The sequence below is a fragment of the Mustela putorius genome, unplaced genomic scaffold, assembly GCF_011764305.1.
Source record: "Mustela putorius furo isolate JIRA1106 unplaced genomic scaffold, ASM1176430v1.1 tig00003846_pilon_pilon_pilon, whole genome shotgun sequence".
NCBI lineage: Eukaryota > Metazoa > Chordata > Mammalia > Carnivora > Mustelidae > Mustela > Mustela putorius.
The window spans coordinates 21,665,018-21,686,384 of record NW_025421999.1 but is presented as its reverse complement, the minus strand read 5'-3'; the positions used below and the strand labels follow the sequence as shown (position 1 = coordinate 21,686,384).

General features: G+C 40.1%; 1 protein-coding gene across 4 annotated transcripts in view; it reads left to right on the top strand.

The window, feature by feature from the left end:
* SULF1 (sulfatase 1) overlaps window positions 1-21,367 on the top strand; it is a 172,793-nt gene that overhangs the window by 33,777 nt on the left and 117,649 nt on the right. The window lies entirely within an intron of this gene.

Below are 21,367 nucleotides of genomic sequence, written 5' to 3'. Positions count from 1 at the left end.
AGTAAATATTAGTGCCAGGGTGTTGTGGCACCAGAAAGAGCTACAGAGACCCACCTAAGCAATATGACCTTAGTTGCAAAAACATTCTTAGGGGTGTTGATTCGCCCCTAAGTTTAGTTGTAAACTTAGGGGAGTTTATTGCCCCATGTGTCTCTTCCCAAAGGTCAACACTGAAATTTGTTCCCTTCTACCCCAACCAAATGAATGCAATGGAAACCATTGAATTCCAGTTGGTTTCAAATGGCAGCTCTTCAAAATCATTATCCTTCACTTGCTTTTCATTCTAAGCCTTGTGTTGGCCCAGGCTGTCTTGGAAAGAGTCCTCTAATCACCAAAAAGTTTACGAACCTCACACAAACAAACAAACAAAAAAAAAATATGAAGTCTTCAACAGGTCTGGCCTGAATTTCAGATTTGTCTTTTGAGGATTGATTTATTCGGCTTCTCTTTCTAATAGTTAATGGAATTGAGCATTTTGTGTCCACACCACAAAGGGCAAGTTTAGCGGGGAAATATTTGGAAGTGGACAGAAGTCTGGGATTAGTTCCTTGACAGAAAATCGTGAGTGTTGCCAATTTTTTTCTGTAATTCTCAGTGCTTTGTGTGCAAATGATCTGGGGTCTCACCAGGAATGTATTAGAAGCTGGTTATCCACAAGATAAATCAAAAATAAGAGAAAATAAGTGAAAGTTTAGGTCTCCTTCCTTCAGAACTTCAAACAGGAGAGAAAATATTCTAAAACAGAAACTAAAAAAGGTATCTGTTTAGAAACAGCTCAATAAACAGTAGAATTATGACTTCTTAAGAATTCTTCATCTTCTTGAGTCAGTTCTCAATTTAATGGATAATTTTACTTTAAGCATTATATCCTTTTCATTTTTCAGCATATTCTTATTATGTGAAGACAGAAATGTGTTTGATATTGGTTCAAGTTAGAATCACCTGCTCACATGTAACACACAAAACACTTACTTCTTAAAAATCTGTAGGTCCCCTCTGAGAGATGTCTCCAGTCTGCTTTTTCTGTCTTTGGACTGGAAAATTGAGATTCAAAGTCCCACCAAGTGCCAGCTTCAAACTCTCCACCCTTCCTCATCCATCATTTGAGCTGGATTAGATAGGCAGCTGAGTCACTTTTCACCACCACATCTGTGTTCACAGATCCACAGTCCTCCCATCTGGTAAATTTTGTAGAGAGAAATGAATCCTTTCTCTGTGTGCTCAGACAGTCAGGTTTATAAAATAAGGACTATTTTAATGAGCCTTAGAGCTTCAAAATGCTGCCTTGTGCAATTTTGATTGGGTCTCTGCTCCTGTCATCTGAATATAAAGCTCATTCATTTAATATTTTTCCAGCTTTAAAAACTGCTTACCTGCCGTTCACTGAGCTTGGCATCACTTCCAAAATACATAACATGAGAAATAGAACCAGGAGATGTTATAAACAAAACTCAGAAGCTGCCTAAGCATCTCCTGACTGTCTGATCACCAGAAGATTCTCTCTCAGTCCAAGGAAAGATAGATGGTATGCACAAACAATACGACAACAAAAGGACAATTAAATTTCACAGCTTGGGGGAGATCGTGAGGGTTCTTGTCAAAAATGTTCACACCTGGGGAACAGACTGTTATTTTTTGTGGAGCCTGGTTTTCAGCTTGAAATACACCTGCCAAAATCTGAATGGCCACTATTGTATGTTCTGGACTCAAAAACTGCACTGTCAGACAAGGTTTGGGGCACACAGATGGGATAAGTTAGAACAGCGGCTATGTTGTTTGTAAGGAAATTAAGCCCTTTCCTAGCCCTCTTGATGCCTACATAGGATGGAAAATTTTATCATAAGCATGTCTTGGCTATGCCTCCCTGGCACTTGATTATTTTTTTATATTACCTTAATAATTTAAGTGATATTCAATACCTTAATTTAAATTTAAGAGGTTTTTTTTTAATTGTCCATGGACTGTAATAGTAAACTACATCTTTTCAAGGGACCACCACCAGATTTAGACACTAAAAACTGTTCAAATGATCTTTGTCTTGGTATCCACCAAGCATTTAAACTTGCTGTGGAATATAAAGAGCTGAATTTGGGGGTGGTAAGAAGCCGACTCTTTTCCCTTGTGATCATTCTTGCCCTTAACATTTCTCATTGCACATCCTAGTGTCAGTTAAAATAATGCATGTGCTGTAAAACAATGTAACAGCAATCCAATATGTTTTTTTTTTTTTGTGGCAAAGCACACACACACATAACTCCAGCCCCTAGAGTTTTTTGTATATGAATATATGCCCTGAGGAATCATAGAAAATTGCCACTATTTGAGTATTTTTGACCTACAATAGTAGCAGTTTCATAAGGTACCACTTAATATCTTCTGTAATTGGAAACTCGGAGAATATACAATTTTATTCTGATTCTTTTCACTATTGTATCGAAACGATCTATATTTCCTGCAGTGTCTTCCTAAGTTCATGAGTTTGAATTGGGGCATCATTCTCTATTACACGGATGTGGGGCTAACGTCTTCTCCTGCATCGTCCTTTCATCCCTCGGAAACGAAATCCCTTTTCCCCTGTGAGTCATCATGCGAATCTAAGTGATAAAGCAAGAGCTAGTGTGCGTGCGGGTACCAACGTGCACACAGGCATACTCGCCGTTAAATGGAGCTGTTTAGACAATAGCTCCTCGACGCCAACAAATTTGTGCTGAAAGAAAACATCAACTTCAAGAGGGTGAGAAACACTGCACCCATCAGCCTGTGCCACCTTTCGCTAGCTTTTCTTATTTCCATCTGACTCAGTGAGACCTGTCCCAGCAGATGGTCCTCTCAGTACACTTTGGCTGCCAAGAGAATAGAGCTTTGTCTGATATGGCCAGGAAACAAAGTCCAGGGATATTAACCAACCAGAGGAAAACCCTTTGCTCTTGCCATAATGATACATTCAGGCAGGAAGTTAAGAGGAAAATAGCTTCTCCCTGGGGATGAGGAGTGCAGAGGGGGAGGGAGGGAAGCAGTTTAATTATGATGAGGGTGGGGGCGGGGAGATGAGGACAGTCACAAGTGGAGATCAAAAAAAAAAAAAAAAAGAATGGGATGATGTCATTCTTTACTGGGACAGTCACTGAAATGAAATCAGGTCACACACAATGGTCTTGTTCTGTGCCTGCAACCATAAGTGTTATAAGAGATTACTTTGTGGCGATGCTTGTTAGGAAGTGTCTAAGGGTGCTGCTCACATTAAGACATCTTCAGGATGGATGAGAAAGGTAGAATCATCCCATCCAGTGCCGAAATGACCCGCATGGGTTACACAACATTTGTTTTAAGATCACTTAGCCACAGTTTAGGAGAGAAAAAGTCTGGATTCTTATAACAGTGAATTTTAAGAAGCAGAATGCAACTCTACAGCTTGGTTTCAGACCAGATGTTTTAAATTGATGCCCTTTCTCATAGGATAATTTTGAATGGCATTTTAAAGTTAAGGCGGAATATATTTCTCAGTATAAAATTGCATTTTCTGAAAAGAAATACTGCCTTGTTCTATGTTAGGGCATTTTTAGGCCTGATTAACTCTGCTTACATAGGAAGTATTTCATTTGTGTCAATGTTGAATCCCTAGAGCCACTGGTGGCAGATATATTCAAATTTAGGTTCCTTCTCTCAGTGATGTCCTAATTTAACCTCATTCATCTGCTTCAAGTTCACAAGAGGGCATCACAATTACCAGTGAAGGTTAGATTTTTTAAGAAGTCATCCCTGGAATAATTAGGCGATAGGGTCAAATCCTGATTTTAAGATTCTGTTGTAATTGTATTATAGGACTTAAAACAAATAAGTCATCTACCAAGGCTTTTTTTTTTTTTTTTTTTTTTTTTTTTTTTAGGACATCTTTGCTGTGCAGGTATTTATAATACTAGAACTAGAACACTGTAGGCTTTTTACATTCCTATCTGCAGGGTACAGAATTTACAAAATTTAGTGTTCAATGTTGGTAAATCACTGGTCTTGAGGTGCATGTGTATTTCCAGGGACAAAGTCCTTCTCTCTTTTGTAGACTTTACAAAAGTATACAAGCAAAATTAGATTACAGTAAGAATTCGTATTTGCTTTTTGATTTTACTTTCAAATTACTAGGGAATCTTGCGTGGTCATCACAGGTATAGGGGACGTGGGGATATATATATATATATAGAGAGAGAGAGAGAGAGAGAAATGTCCTTGAAAGTTGCTACGGACTGTGGCTATTACAGGGCAAAGAGGCATGTTTTGAAGGAATCCTTTTGGGGGACAGATTCTAACACAAATTTCAATGGTTTCTGCTGCCTTTATTTTTAAATGAAAGGTGATGAGGCTATAGGAGCTTTGAGAGAGGATAATTATTTAAAAATAAAAAGTAACCAAAATATTTCCAAACAAGTGATCAGCATCATGAGAAACCCTCAGGTTCTCAAGACAGTGTTTAATTTTCTTTTCCGTTTATTTTCTAGCAGGCTTTAAAGAGATCTAAGTCCATTAACTAGAGCTATTTGATAATAGCCTGTAAAAGGCAGGTGTTACTTAAAGCAAATCCGTTCTTAACAAAGCAGGTAAATCAAGCATGACTTCTTACAATGGGATTCACCATAAAATTAATTTAAAAATTACTTAGTTTTATAGTTTTACCAAAAAACTGTGTTGAAATGTATTTATGTATTACATAAAGTAAGAATGTCCCAGCAGATTAAATCTATTCTCTAATATTCATAGGAGCCAAGACGCTTGGGTGGCTCAGTTGGTTAAGCATCTGCCTTCAGCTCAGATCATGATCCCAGGGTCCTGGAATCGAGTCCTGCATCAGGTTCCTTGCTCAGCCTGCTTCTCCTTCTGCCTGCTGCTCCCTCTGCTTGTACTCTCTCTCTCTTTCTCCCTATCTCTGACAAATAAATAACTAAAATCTTTAAAACAAATATTCATGGGAGGGCTAGCCAGATTAGCCAGACATGATGCTGCTCAGTAAAGCACAGTGGCCGCAGGGGAGGGACTAGCAACCATTCAGAGCTTTCAGTTTCCCGTGCTGTAAGGGATATTGATATACTGAGTATCTCTGATGATGATAAGTTTGCCAGAATATTGCTAGTCACAAAATTCTGCTGTTCAAAGAACATTGCGCTAAGAGTTGGTGCCAACTTTAGGCATCTTGTTGACTGTGTAACTTTCTACAAAATGAGAATATACTTGTCCCACTTCTGTCACTAGGCTGTTGTAAATGTAAGATAAAGACTGGGAAAGTATATCTAGGGGGAGCCACAGACGTATGGAGCCCTTCAAGCCCAATCCCGTGCTCCTGCTGTAATATTAAAAGGCTAAGGTATGGCACGGCAATCATCAATTCCCATTATACTGTTCTATTCCCAGCACCTTTCTTCTCTCTCATTATTCTTTTAGTTCTATGTCTCTGCCAGTAAACTAATCCCAATGTGTATTTTTGATGGTTGGCAATAATTCAAAAATGCTCTGCGAAGAAGGAAGGCTATAGAATCACTTGGATTCTAACTATGCATTCAGTGCATTTTTCAGAAAAGCTTCTGAATGAAATATCTTTACTGGCGGAGGCATTAAAAATAGGAGTGGGAAAAAAAAAGCTTGTATTACATACACTTGTAGTTGTTGGAATTCAACTAAGGATAGACTCCAGATAATCTTTATGATCAGGGGGAAAAAGATGTGTAAGATTAACTTCCCGGGGATGGGTGCTAGTGCTTTTCATATCTTGCTGATTGGCTCCTGTCAAGGACTAAAGTGGATCTAGAAATTGCCATCATCTGCATCCCCTCAAAGAGAGGCCAGAGACAAAAAGTGACATCCCTCTGCTCTCTGTCACAAGACTGCCTTTCTCTTAGGGAAATACTTCATTTTCTGGTTGCTTTTTCCACCAGGAGTTTCTTTTATTTTTATTATTTTTTTAAGATTTTATTTGTTTATTTGACACACACACACAGAGAACACAAGCAGGGAACTGGCAGGCCGAGGGAGAGGGAGAAGCAGTGAGCAGGGAGCCTGACAGGGGACTCGACCCCAGGACCATGGGATCATGACATAAGCCGAAGACAGACGTTTAGCTGACTGAGCCACCCAGGCACCCCAGGAATTTCTTTTAAATGGCTGATACAATATCAACTTAGTATTCTGCACGTACTGAAATGTCCCTTCTGAGTGCAGGGACAGGAATGTAATTTACGTTTCACATTTGGAAGTCCATCTTAGTGTGAAGAACTTTCTCTCTGGTTGTAGAAATATTAAGATGGAGTTTGTATGGCAGGACTTGGGTATATGTGTATGAGGCATTGTTCCAGTGACAACCAACTACTAAACACAACAGATGATGATTCTATCAAAACGTTTTTTTTTTTTTTCCCCTCTCGGACTAATGTAGGCAGTAAGAACGTGCATATACCCGAATAACTAGGCTGAGATATTGGCCTTCATGGATGTCTGAAAACATACACAGTTGTGTGTTGAAGGAATGTAAAAAGAGCCTTTCCTACCTTGGAGAGCCTTGGGGAATTCAAGAGTTATCACCAGTCAAGGTGATCCTTTCCCTCTCAGTTTCTAATTTATAGTGATACATGGAAGAAGTAGACCATACTGGTTAGGAGCACAGATTTGGGAGACAGACTGCCTGGGTTTGAATGATTTGTTATATCTTGGTTAACCGTGTAACTTCATTTCTTTGCGTCATAATGTCCTCATCTGAAATATGGGGGTCAGTAATAATACTTTGTCTTGATGTTCAGAGGATTAGATGTTTCCTTATGTATAAAGGGCTCAGGACAATGCCTAGCACTTAATATAGTGCTTTATGCATGTTAAGAATTATTATTATTTGTGGCAATGCTAAAAATCTAGAAAAGGACCGGGTAGACAATAAGTTTCCGTGACATTCATTTGCCCGTAATTCCACACACTTACATACACACACACACTTACACTACAGAGAGAGCAGTCACCAGCCCCAGCACTGGCCTTGTGGGAACTGGTGTCAGACAGGAGTAGGGCGAGGGCCTCACAAATAATAGCAATCATAACACCTTCTGTGTACACACTTGTGATGTACATCTGTGCACTTCCAACAGTTGTGGAAACTCAAATAACGTGATATTGTAGTACTTTGGAAGTATATTATCAATATAGTGATAAAATCAGCTTTTAACTTCCCAATTTCTCTTCAGATCTGCTGAGACCTGGGTTCAGTTTTTTCCCTCATCCAGCTGTGATTAGCAGATCCTAACCAATAAAATCTGATGGTCACTAAAAGACAAAGATCCTCCTTGTAGAGACCCGGGTGATTCAGCAGATCCAGATTCTATCTGACCCCAAAGAGCTGGATATTTATTCGGTAGTCTATATTCTGAGACCCACAGAAGTGTAAAATGGGTTTGTCTCAGGGAAAGTTTTTTTTAATCCTTTGGTGATAAATAACATACACTTGATGGAGTTTGTTTGGGTTTTTATTGTTGTTGTTGTTTGCTTTTTGTTTTTTTGATTTTACAACTCTCAGTTTAAATGTCTTAAACTGAGATGTTTAAATGTTTAATGTTTAAATGTTTTAAATGTTTAAAGATGTTTAAATGTTTTAAAGAGTTTTACAACTCTTCAGTTTAAATGAAATCATTTCAGAGCTCCAGGCTGACAGCTGTGAGGCACCTGTTTTTCTAATTGTACCATTATTAGGATGCCCTTGTTGAAAGGAGAGGAAAAAATGTCTATGTCCTCAGAGAATGATAAAAGAGGTCTCTTGAAGAGAGGGCTCCTAAGTATTTTGGCAATTTTTCACCCAGTAGAGTGCACTAATTCTGCCTATATTTAATACTTCTGAAAATGACATTTCATATATAAAATTCAAAACTCGACGCATCCAGTGTTGCCACAGGATCTTAAAATAGAAACTTGGGGTTTGATTTTCCACTCCTTTTCTTTATGGTTAGGTATGTAGTTGTGCCCAGAGCTGGCACGTCCCTACTGCACCAGAAAAACTATAGAAAAAGTGAGTGTTGTTCGCTCCATCGTCCCCCTCAGAACCCTCGTCATGGTACGGTATTTACTGATCAACAGAGCCATGGCCATTCCACGCTGTGAAGAATCAAACGCAAACCTTTCAGGCCATCCAAGGACCGCCAGTATGATAGATGATACAGTGAAAAGAGAGTAAAGATTTTCCACCATTTACTAGCTGTGGAATCGGGCAAGGTGCATGGCCTTTTGGTAAAATATAGGTAAGAGCATTTACCTCATAATATTGCTGTGAGGGGTTCAGAGAGAAGGCGTGTGCAAAGCAGAGGCGAGCCGATAGCATGCATCCAGGAACATTCATCTCTCTCCTCAGCTTGTCTTAGCACAGAACTTTCCTCCTCCTCTTCCTTCCCTCTCATGCTGTGGCCCTACCTAACTTCCCAGCCTGTCCCTGCGAAGATCCCTATGTCCCCGACACGCCTAGCCAGACTGCTCGTGCTCCCTTCCACACCCTTCCTGGGTAGAGCTCTGGAAAGTCCTAGAGCCAGAATATTCCTTTACCACTTCTCAGCAAAAGCTAAATGCCATAATCCATTACAATAGTCCTTGATTTCCTCACAGCCGGAATTTGATTATTTCTTCTTTTGCAACCCCCGTGGTCTTTATACTTTAATTATGGTTCACATTTATTTAAGTCTTGTTTGTACCACACTGTCATTTACATTCCTGTGTTTCACGTTAGGCCGTGTGCTTTTTGAGATGAGTATCTTCCTTTCATTTCTTACTACATTTGGCACAGTACTTTGCGAGTAGTTAAGTGCACAAAAAATGCTTGTTTTTAATTTAAAAAACAAAGTTGCAACTTCTGGTTTAAAAATATTGAACTTTGAAAAATAAATAAGATAAAATAAAATAAAAATAAAAATATTGAACTTTGCGAACTGACAGAAAGAGACATCCATGCTTCAGAGGTCCTTAGTGGCAAATTTTATTTTATTTTATTTTATCTTATTTTATTTTAAAGATCTCCTTTGTTTATTTGAGAAAGAGAGCAGGAGCAGGGGGACAGGCAGGGGGAGAAGCAGGCTCCCTGCTGAGCATGAAATTCTGAAGCAGGGCTCAACCCGAAGCAGGGCTCCATCTCAGGTCCCAACTCAGGGCTCTATCCTGGGACTCCGGGATCATGACCTGACCGACAGAGCCACCCAGGCACTCCCCAGTGACAAATTTTAAAACTCACATAATCTTTCTTCTCTCTGCCTAAGTATTTGAATGTTTAAAAGCGCTATTGCACAAAAAGACCTAGAATTAGGTCCTCCTTGGTAGGAGGAGCCCATGGCCTGGCATCTGGCTTGTAGAGTTGGCTGAGAGATACCCAGTGCCTACAGAGCTGTTAGAAAAGACAAGGATCCTATGGAATAAGGAATGAATGATCTCCAAAGCTCTTCGTTAGATATCAATGTCTCTTAAAAGTAGCTTGTTACAAGAGATCGCTCTGCAAGACCATAATGCTCTGGATACGGGAGCTGCAGAGACAACAGCAAGCCTTGTGGTGTGACCATTCAGGACCAAGAAATAGCAGGACGGAGGCAGCAGGAAAGCCCCCTTGGTGGCTGGGGGACTTGGACCCAAGGGCCTTAAGGTGAGGTGATTCGGTACGAACAAAGCCCTTGTGAGACGCATGAGACAAAAAGCAGAGCCACCACACCTCAGGGCATTCTGCCATCCCCAGTGGCTGGACCAGAGGACAGCCTACCCATGTGCTTGGTGTGGGCAGGGCTTCCTGGCCGACTTTCAGTATGTCAGCCAGAGGCACAAAAAGAGACCGAAAGGATTCCAACAGACACTAACATCTGAAAGATGAGTGGGAACACATGCCCCTAGTAAGTTTTCTAGGAAGGGGGTCGAGACTATATTTTTGTTGTTGTCTATAAAGATAATAAGAGGGTGGTGGTATAAGGGAAAGTTACAGGAACTGAGCTTTGTCCCAGCTGTATATTTAAGTGGCTGTGTGATCTTGGGCAAGTTACTTAACCCATCTGGCCCTCCATTGTCTTATCTATAATATAAGTTCATTCACTTCCAGCTCGAAGATCGCACAACCAGATGCTACCAGTTATGCCTACTATGTCCTGCCAAGAATCGCATCACTCCTCAGATGAGGATTATAGTTCTCACCTGAGTTTGGTCAGAAAAAAGATGCAATGAGAATAACGAATGAAAACATAAGTGATTTTCATTTTATTTTCCCTTACTCAAACTGACTCAAGATTTTCTCAACAACTGAGATGAAACGTTTTTCTTGAAATAGATATTTATAAATATGGGCAGATTCCTAGTTACAAATGGATAATGTTAAAAAAGATCATTTATAAACTAGTCTACCAGTGGTTCAATCTATATTATCTAGTAATATTATTGATGTTATTATATTTTTACAGGTCCATTAAGGGTCAGATACACTTAGTGGGCCTGCTTAGAAATCTAAGCTTGACGTTTAAAGTTTTGGTGGGAGGGGCACCTGGGTAGCTCAGTAGGTTAAGCATCTGCCTTCCGCTCAGGTCATGATCCCAGGGTCCTGGGATGGAGCACCACGTTGGGCTCTCTGCTCAGTGAGGAGCCTGCTTCTTCCTCTACCTGCTGCTCCCCCTACTTTCTCTCTCCCTCTCTCTGTCAAAGAAATAAAATCTTTTAAAAAAAATATAACATTTTGGTGGGAAACAAGGCACTTGATGTGACAGTCTGTAAAGCCAAAAACCAATCTTCTCGTCTATGCTTCTCACCCCTCACCTACTTCCTCAGCCCTTGTAAGAAAACTTGGGGTTCCTCCTTCGTCCTAAGCCAATGCTGATGATCTAGTCAGCTCTGAAATTCCAATAAGAAATAAATTGCGGAAACAGAAAGTAGGGGTTTTAGGAGAGATGAAAAGAATTTCGGTTGGGAAAGGAAGTGGGGGTTTACCCCAAGGCACTAAAAAGGCAGGGGAGAGATGGGGCAAAATGAACATAAATTTCATTGGACCCAAGGGCCTTAAATAGTAAGTATGGGGTAACTTAATTGTAAAACATGAATGAAAAGTAAGAGAAAACGTGTCTCGTGTATAAGAAACCAGTGGACAACAAGGAAGGAATAAAAAAGAGTTTCTGTTTCCTCGTTCTGAATTGTCATCATCGGCTTCTGCCTCCTTCTACTCCTCACCACAGATCCCGGTCATCTTGTGATTTTTTTTTTTCTTTTCTTTCTATGACCAGTATTTCTCCCTGTTAGGAGTCACGTTTTCTGTTTTTTGTTTTTTGTTTTTTTTTTCACATATCCAGTAATAATTGACTGGCCACTGGATATTGTGAATATTATGTGCCTCCATGGTAAAACCCTACTTGCTTTCCAAGCCAAATTCTCGACACTCCCTCGGTAAGACAGGAAGCTGGGAGTGGGAGGGTGTTGACGATGGCTCCAAGTGGATGTGCAGAAAGAAGGAGAAATTAATGCACACACTGATCAAGGAAAGTGACGTACTTTATTTCAATTTGTCATAGGCTTACATTTGTGTGTGTTCTGGTATAGCAGTCATCGTATTGTATTCATTGGTGCTTGCAGTTGGTTGAGCTTTTTGGAATCTGAGGGCTTACATTTTTTAAGCACTTTTGGAATTTTTTTTCAGTCATTATTTCTTCACATATTTTCCCATTACCACGCTCCCTCCTAGGACTCCAATTACATGCATGTTAGACTACTTGATATTAAAATCGTTCCACAGGCCCCAGGGAGTACATTCACTTTTGAAAAGCCTTTCCTTTCAGATATTGTACTTTTCAGCTCTAGAAATTCCAGTGGGTTCTTTTTAATAGTTTCCATGTAGCTCGTCATTATGTTCACGTTTTCCTTCAAATCCTGGAGCATACTTGGAATAGCTGTTTAAATTCCTCATCTGCTCATTCATTCATCTCTGTCATTTCTGAGTCTCTGTCTCTCTTTTTCATTAAAGTATAATTAACATAAAATTATATTAGTTTTGGGTGTGTAATATAATGATCGTATATTTGTATATGTTTTAAAATGATCACCATAGTAAGTCCAGTTAACATCCGTCACCAATCTATTTTTTTTCTTGTGATTTCTTTTCTCTTTCTTTCTACAACCAGTGCTTCTCCCTGTTAGGAATCATGTTTTCTGGTTTTTCACATACCCAGTAATAATTGACTAGCCGCTGGATATTGTGAATATTACGTTGTTTAATGCCCGATTTGGGTGTCTTCTTTTAAAGACCACTGGATTTTGTTCAGGCAAGACAATTAACTTAGTTGAGGATCAGCCAGGAATCCTTTAAAGTTTGTTTGTAAGTTGCTTTAGGTCAGATCTAGGGTGATCTACACTCTAGGGCTAGTGAGCCCTACTCTTAGGTCTTGAGCTTTCTCAGGTCTCTTCTGGGTGCCCCATGTGTGTTCAGTGAGTTCTTCCCACCATGGCTGGTCTGAATTTAAGTATTCCATCCATATGTAGTATAAGTTGTTAATCTTACAGCTCCCCAGTAATTATTTTACCTGGTGGTTCTCCTTTGCCCAACTTTGTGGATTCTCACCCCACACATCCGTAGCTTAGTACTCAATCAACCACTCAAGAGAACCCATACAGATTTCTAGAGCTGTTGCTCTTTGCTCCTCCCTCCTCTCCTATTCTATCCCACAAATTCCACTTCCCTCCCCAAATTGCACTCTCTCGTCAGCTCTGCTTGGGTATCCCTCTTGGTGCCACTTCCAGAAAGTGTCTAGTGTGACATACCTCCCTTACGTTCCCTCTCTCAGGGATCACAGCTTATTGTCCAGCGTCTGAGGTAGTTGCTCCATATACACTGTCCAGTTTTCCAACTATTTATAGCAAGAGGACTAGTCTAATACCAGTTACTCCATCTTGATGAGAAATAGGAGACCCACCACATTTGTAGTCAAACCTTGTTTCTTTTTCTTTTCTCTCCACTAATCACTAAGACCTTTCAAGGCAGTGACAAGATCTCATTCATCTCTGTATTCCTAATGCCTAACATAGAGTTTAGCACATAGCAGGCATAATAAATATTGTTGAATGAAAGAATGAATGACGACGATTGTTACACTGATCCACAATATTTAAGGTATCTGTATTCAGTTGAGACATTGATGTAAATATCTAACCACTTTTTTAATATGTGCCTTTTTAAGCAATAGAGAAAACTTTATTCAACAGCTGAATTCACATTAGCTAGAGATCAATGCTAGGGTAGACAAATTCTATGTTAAGCTTACTTAACATTCCTAATAGCTGTAACATGCCAGTGTCCAGAAACAGAGATCACATGTTTTCAAGTATCTACAGAACAGTAAGGACAAATTATAGTAGAATCAAAAGTAATAGTGGCTGTTTTTAACATTTTTAACAGTCTATGAAGTTGGCAAATAAAATATTTACCTTCAGGGATTTCTACCTATAAGCATATGCCAGGATTATAGATGTCCAGACTGTAGTTTCATTAACCTTCATCTTTTGAGGGACTGTGATGGCTTTTTATTTAAATAACAAAATGCATTGAGTTGGTCTTTCAAAAGTCTATCTAGCTTTCTATGATCAAAAAGTCGACTTTTAAACTGAGAATGACAGTCAAACTTTTGTAAACTACACAAATTGAGTGGGAAAGGAGTCCTGCATTTTCATGTTAAAGGTTTCTCTCTGCAATCTTAATACAGTATTTGTACAAATTTCATAGAAGAAACATCTATATTTGGAGGACTGTAAGACTTATGGAAATACCTTCAAAATCTCTGATACTTAAAAGTCTCTGGATATGGGTACATTTCCTATAATTAGAATATCTCTACCTAATTGTTTAAAGGGTTCCTAAAATTCAGATATTTTCTTGTCCTACACACACGTGCTCAGACACACACACACACTCAAACCACACGCCTGATAAATTATTCCTTCTCCATAGGTCAAATTGGGGTTCACACAATACTGTCATTATTAAAAGCATGGTCTTTTAATACTCACTCTCATTTGATCCACAGGGTTCTTAAAGTTTCCTTTTGTTTCTTTTGACTCTATTTCTGGTTTCCTTCAATGGGAGGCAGCAGTTCTTTAAGTTAAGAGACTGAGCTGTGAATGAGATGTCAGCTCCTTTGGCTCATTCTCCCAGGTACCTTTGGCAAGTCACCTCTTCATCTTTGCTCTTTGATGACACACCCTACCAGACAGAAAGAATAATTCGATCTCCACATGAGTGTGAAGGACCCCTAAAATTCTAATATAGGTTAACAAAACAACAACAAAAAATTTTTATAATTTCAAAATCATGATTGTACTTGTTTAAAGCCTGACTGAGATGACCTTTGAGAGCAATGATTTGAGTTTGTGGTTCCAGAACTATTCAAAACTACAGGTTTTATTTCACTTTGTTTTTCTCCAATGATTACTCCCTCTGTTTCTATTTCCCAGTCAAGAATTTAAAGTAAACCTCGGCCAAAGCCTCAGGTTCCACCTGGTTTGGGGTTGAAACCACATGAAGCGACTGAATTTTGCATAGTTTCCATTTGAAAAGATATATCAGCTTGGGTTCTCTTTCAGTGTGAGCCCTGTTTACATAAATTTTGGCCAAGCTTTAGATGAACCTGCCCTGAATTGTGATTTTATATCAGACCCTAAAATGAGGCCACTTACCGAGTTCCGTCTTTTAAAAAGCTTATATGTAATGTCCCCAGAGGGTGCGTAATAGTTAACTAGTGGCTGAGGTGCAGCAGCACCTTGTTTTAGTATAATGTGGGGGAGAATTTCTCAGCGACTTGGAACTCCTCCTAATTGAGAAACCAAACAGACCTAGTAATAGAGGCTCTAGTGTCAGGAATAACATTTTGGGAAAATTTCTTTTGAAGTTTAACAAAAAGGTTTCCAAGTACATAGCTCAGAGACACCTTTTCTTTGTTCCATCCTTTATCTTCTGCTTTCATTAATTCAACAAATCCTCATTGAGCACCTGTCAACATGATGACCAAGCCCTGTTCTAGGTATTCAAGATGTATTTGTGCATAAAATATTTACAGATCCTGACTTTTGTGGTTCTTACATTCTAGTAGCAGAAGACAGAAAATAAAACTAAATATACCATATGAGTCAAATATATATAGTACATTCGAAAATGATATGTTCTATGAATAAGACAAAGTAAAGCAGAATTAGAAAATGGGGTGGGTTGCCGTGTTGAAGAGGTTTCTCAAGGAATCACAGAGATGGTAAGATTTGAACAAAGACTTGAAAGCAGTGAGGAAAGAGTGACCCAGGTCTCTTGAGGAAGAGCTTTCCAGAAAGAGAGAACTTTTAGAGCAGAAGCCCCAAGATACCTACATATTAGAGGAACCATAGTGACACCATTTTGACAAATATGAAGTGAGCAAACACAACAGTGTTAGAAAATTAAGTCAAACAAGTAACAGTAGGCGAGCACATGACCTGTAGGCCATAAGAAGGACTTTGTCTATTTCTCCAGATGAAAAGGAAGCCATCACAGGGTTTCGTACAAAGGAGGAAATTCTGATTTATATTGGCAAAGGCTCTCTCTATGGTATCGTGGAGAGCAGACTGTAGATAGGCAAAGGTAAGAAAAGAAGCGTTATTACAAGGCCGCTGAAAGACATACGCATGGCAAAAACAGTGGAAGTAGCAAAAAGTGATCAGATGCTAATTTGGAAGATAGAGCCAATGGTATTGCCTCACTGATTGTAAGTGTATGGGGGCTGAGGGAGAAAAGAACCAAAGATGCTTTGAATGTTTTGGCCCAAGCAGCTGGAAGGATAGAGTCACCATCAGTTGAGCTTGGAAAGGTTGCAGTAGGAAGTATTCTAGGAAGGAAGATCAAGAGTTCACTTTTGGGAAGCAAGTTTGAGATGTCTTTTAGACCTCCAAGGAGAGGAGTTATCATTGCATTGGCAGTTGGATTTATTTGCAGACTGTGTAGAGATTTGCATTTGAAGTCATAAGTATGATATCAACAAGGATGTGAGTATACACAGAGAAAAGAAGTGAAGACTAGCCTCTTGGTCACTTCGATATTAAGAGGTCAAAGAGAAGAGGCAAAGTCAACACAAGACACTGAGAAGGAACCCAGCAAAGTAGGTGGAATCTGAGGGGGTGGAGATCCTGGTCCCCTGGAAGCTAAATGAAAACAGTGTTTCAGGAAGGAAAGAATGAACAACTACACCTGGAAGGTCCAGTGTGATAAGGATTGAGAACAGACCATTGAATTTATCTCCTTAGAAGTTACTGGTTTTGTGCATAAGAGCAACTTTGGTGAAATAGGGGGAAGGAAAGCAGATCGAAGAGAGAATGAAGGAGAGAGACTCAGATAGCAATATACAACTCTTCCAAGGAGCCTGTTGCCAGGGGAGCAGAGAAAAGGGGTGGTAGCTGGTGAGAGAAGTAAGGTCATGAATGTTTTTTACAAGATGGAAGAAATGACAGCATGTTTACACCCTGGTGGGAATGATGTAACTGCAGGAGGAAAAATGATCTGAGCAAGACAGGGGAGCATTGCTGGAGCTCTGATTTTTTGAATAGGTGAGAAGAAATAGAACCTAGTACAGAGGTGGAAGAATTGGCTCTATACTGAAAGAATATGGCAAATTCATCGGCTCAAGTAGATGAGAAGGCAGAACATAGGGGAGCAGATGCTGGTGGGTGAGCAGACAGAGGTTGATGGGGGAACCCTGTGGAAGATCTCTTCCAATTGCTCTTGTGTCTTCAGTGAAGGATGAACCGAGGTCATTGGCTCAGAACGAGGGTGAATAAGAAGTGCTGAGGGTGTGAGCAGGGAGGAAAGGATGAGAAACAGACATCTCAGGGAATGGAAGAGTAGCTGGACTGAGGAAATCAAGTGTGGCTGCCCGGCAGCATTTGGGGCCTCCTTGAGGTCCATGGCAGGGGTAAAACATGAGTCCCTGCGGGGTGACATGTCTTTCTCTAGGCACGGGGCAGTGGAATAGGCAGGGAGTTGGATTTAACTAGGGCTGTGGTGTCCTAGGCAAGGGTGGTGGACAGACGGGGGAGGTGGGGGCTCCAGCATATACCAAAGGACTAATTACAATGACTTTAACTGATAAGGAGGGGATTGAGGGCAGGCAAGAGCAGCAGGATCAAAGCACGGAAGAGCTCTGCCATGTCAAGGACTTGCTGGGATTGGCCAACAGGAGGACTGAGTAATGGCAGAGGGCAAGAGGCAGGAAATGGAGATGACAGGACAAGAGGCAATTTCCAGTACTGTTCAGGGGTACGGATTGATGAGCTGGCCTTGGAAGTAACTAGAGTGAAAGAGAGGTGACCAGAAAGGAATAGGCAATGGTGCTGGGAAGCTCACATCTGTGAACCTGGAAATCTCCAAGAATAATGGAGATAATGGAGAGATTGAGAATGAAGAAAAAACTAAAATCACTTTGAAATGCGGAGGAATGTTCTGGGGTCAGTTGATAACTATGGAAGTAGTAGGCTATGTAATCTAATAACATGACTAATTTTTTTAATAAGATGAGAAATAAGAAAGCATATGAATTTAAGGAGGAAAGTAGAAGGAGAAAAAGATGGAGGGAAAGAGAATGGGAGGAAGGAAAGAAGAGAAAGAAAGAAGGCGGGCAGGCAAGAAGACAGGGTGGAGGGCTTTAAGAAAGAGTTGAGCGTAACACTGGATCAGTGGATCTACCCAAATTTATATTCAACTTTCTAGAACTATAGTACTCAAGGATAACATATTTATATACAAACTTGGATAAATTATTACATCTCATTAAAGTAACATTTTGCCAAAATGAGATTTTTCCCCCATATCCCTACCAGAAACTATCAGATGCACAACAACTTGCTGCTTCTTATTTTACAGTGAAATAAATTCAAGAAAGTCCTTAGAGGTGTCAACAACAACCCAGAAGAAAGAATCCAATTTAAGCATAGATGGACTAGGCTTGCTTTATGGCAATGATAAACCAAGTATCTTCTCTGGGGAAAAGAGCCAGAATATCGGAAGGATGGTGGATAGTGCTTTATATGTAGAATGGTGGCTCTATTACCCCCTTTTTATGGCTTTGCATCTTCTCCTTACTGAGACAAAAGATCATTCAGATGTGAATGTATCTTAATGATACCTATATAGGCTTTATGCCTGCAAAAGTAATTCATAGTATTTGTCCTGGTGACGGCTCAGAGGATATGATCAGATTTTAATACTTTCATAGTTAAGTCATATTCCGTCCTTGATCCCATAAGAACAATTGGGGAAAAGAAAAATTCCTGGAAGTCAGGACCAGCACCTTGGTCAGATTCTGTACAGTGTGAGCCCACAGATACTCAGAAAGTGCTCGATGGGACTAAGTTACTTGACTGTTAATCCTGTTGTAAATTCAGTTTTGTCGTCGAAAGGAATCCTATTTTTCTTGGAATGAAATTGAGGATGGCCAGGTAAAATTTCCCTGGTGTAATTCTCCCTTTCATGTTTGTGAGTCATGTCTTTTGCCTTGGTGAGCAGTGACAAGGATGACACCTGGTGACTTGTTTGAAAACTCAGGAATCCAGAAAAAAACTTTCCTTGTTCCTTTTTTAGGAAATTGGGTAGGGAGAATGAAATAGTCCAATGGGAAAAGACCATTAAGTCAAAGGGCTTTTGATAAATTAGGATCTTGTTTATACTTCATCATAGATGATAATAATGTTATAAATTACTATAAGCTTTCCAGGCAGCCGATACTTTGTGAAGTGGATTTTGTGGACTTTATCTGAAAGGGCAAAGCTCAGGCATCCTTTCAACAGATGTCAGCGCATGCTTTGCATGTGCAGGATATCTGTTAGTCTCGGGACTGAGACTCTAATGTGGGATGTGACCCACACACTCTGCTCTCAGAGAGCTTATATTCTTTTCTTTTCTTCTTATCTATCTTTTTAACTTAAAAAAATTATTTAGGGGCACCTGGGTGGCTCAGTCGTTAAGCATCTGCCTTCAGCTTAGGTCATGATCCCAGGGTCCTAGGGTGAGCCCTGCATCAGGGTCCCTGCTCAGCAGGAAGCCTGCTTCTCCTTCTTTCGCTCCCCCTGCTTGTGTTCCCTCTCTGGCTGTCTCTCTGTCAAATAAATAAATAAATAAATAAAATCTTTGAAAAATTTATTTAAACTCAATTACCAGAACACTTACATTCTAAAATGACCACACGTGTGAGCTGAAGTAACATCACTGAAGCTTTCTGTCAGCACAATTGCTAGAAACTGTCTTTATAGGGGTAGCAACAGTCTTTAGCACTGAGTCCAGTCTGAGGTAGAGGTCGGAAAGGACCCAGTGCTCAGCAGAGAGGACAGAAGACATCATTCCAGATGCCCCAAGACACAGAATGTATTTCTTCAAGCTCTTCAGTGATAATTCACACTCTACTGTTCACTAGAATGTATTTCAGAAAAAAAGTGGTCAGAAGTTAACAATGTAAATTCACTAGAACCTCCCCAGAACTGTAAAGTTTGTAAGTACAAATTGCTGTATGACCAAATGACAGACTTCTGTCCACTCTTGCCAGCTTAAGAATGCTTAGGACGGTGGCAGAAAGTACTTCCCTGCAATCTTCTCTTCAGCCAGGGCTTTGAATGCAACAAAATCCCTTTCCTTGTGGGGCCATATTAGAAGTGCAATTAATATCCAAGCAGAGAAACACTGAAAAAAATAAAAAATTTTTAAAAAATACCCGGAGAGCTCTCCCGGATACTCTCAACATAAACCTTCAAAGGCTATTCTTCAAAGGCTATTCTTCAGTGCAAAGGAGAATTTAAGTTTCTTGACTTTTATTCCCCAAGATCAACCTATCTTTTTTAAGTTTTATTTTATTAGTTCTGTTAAAATGATTGATTTTTATTATTAGCCAATTTTTTTTTAAATGCTATTTCAGGGGCACCTGGGTGGCTCAGTCTGTAAAGCATCCAACTCTTGATTTTAGCTCAGGCTGTGATCTCAGGGTTGTGAGATCAAGCCCCACGTTGGGCCCCAAGCTCGGCGGGGAGTCTGCTGGAGATTCTCTCTCTCCCTCTACCCCCTGCTCACACACGCCCACACTCTCTCTTTCTCTATCTAAATAAATAAAATCTTCTTTAAAAAATTAAAAAGCACTTTTGTTTCAAAATACTTCAAAATACTCATTTGCTGAAGTTTATAGTGAGAGGCTACTTTAGTTCCACTCAAATTAGAGAATTTGCTTCATGAGAAAGAGAGCTATAATGATAATGATACTAGTAATGCTTTCTTGCATCTGAAAGCTAGAACTAATCCAAAAGTAATTTAGACACTTCAGCAATAAAAATAATAAAATGTCAGTGTGCATGATTCTCGTCTGGCTTGAGCTGGTAATTTGTTGACATTCTGGAGAATTCCCCTCCAGTTTGCTGACAACCTTCTGCCTCCCGAGCCTAACATCACAGGCAGACAGAGATTATGAGCACTCTTTTTTCTTTTTAAAGATTTTATTTATTTATTTTAATAGAGCACAGACCCGCAGAGTGGCAGGCAGAGGGAGAGACAAAAGCAGGCTCCCCGCCGAGCAAGGAGCCCGATGCAGGTCTTGATCCCAGGACCTAACTTGATCCCAGGAGCCTGGGATCATGACCTGAGCCAAAGGCAGTCACTTAACCCACCGAGCCACCCAGGCATCCCGATTATGAGCACCCTTTAGGACAGACCCTGCGAAGGCAGAAGTAACTTGTATTCAGAGCCTCATTTCTAACAGTTTGTGACCATATTCTCAATTTGTACATTGTCAATGCCCAGAAAAGATGAAAAGAGAAAATAAGAGGGGGGAAACCCTCTAGCTAGCAGATTGTTGCATAGAAGGCCTTGTAGTGGAAGCCAAAATAATACAAACACCTTACAATAGCCGTGTCATTGGGGGCAAGTGAAAAGACAAGGCGAATGACCAGTAGAGCAAGAGGAAAGAGCCAGAGGTCAGAGAGGACAAAGGGCTCAGCAGAGGGGACGAAAGACTTCATTCCAGATGCTCCAAGACGGGATGGCTGGTGTCAGCGGGGGATTCCTGTGCAGCTTAGGGGCTCAGTAAGCACAGATTTTTGGTATACTGAAAATAACAGTTACGCAAAAAACTGGATTGCAGGTGTCTTGAAAGGATGTATTTCTCCACACGTTCCTAAGTAAGTAGAGAATAGTCAGAAGGATAGATAGATAGATTAAATGAGAAACAAACAACCATTGTCCACACAGATGTGAAGGTTTAAAAATGAATGAGATTCTCATTCTGTTGGTTCCCACCCACATAGCACGTCCACACATCTGCGTTTCCTTTCCCTTTAAAATTGCGGGGAAAACGCAGGATGAAAAATGTTGCTT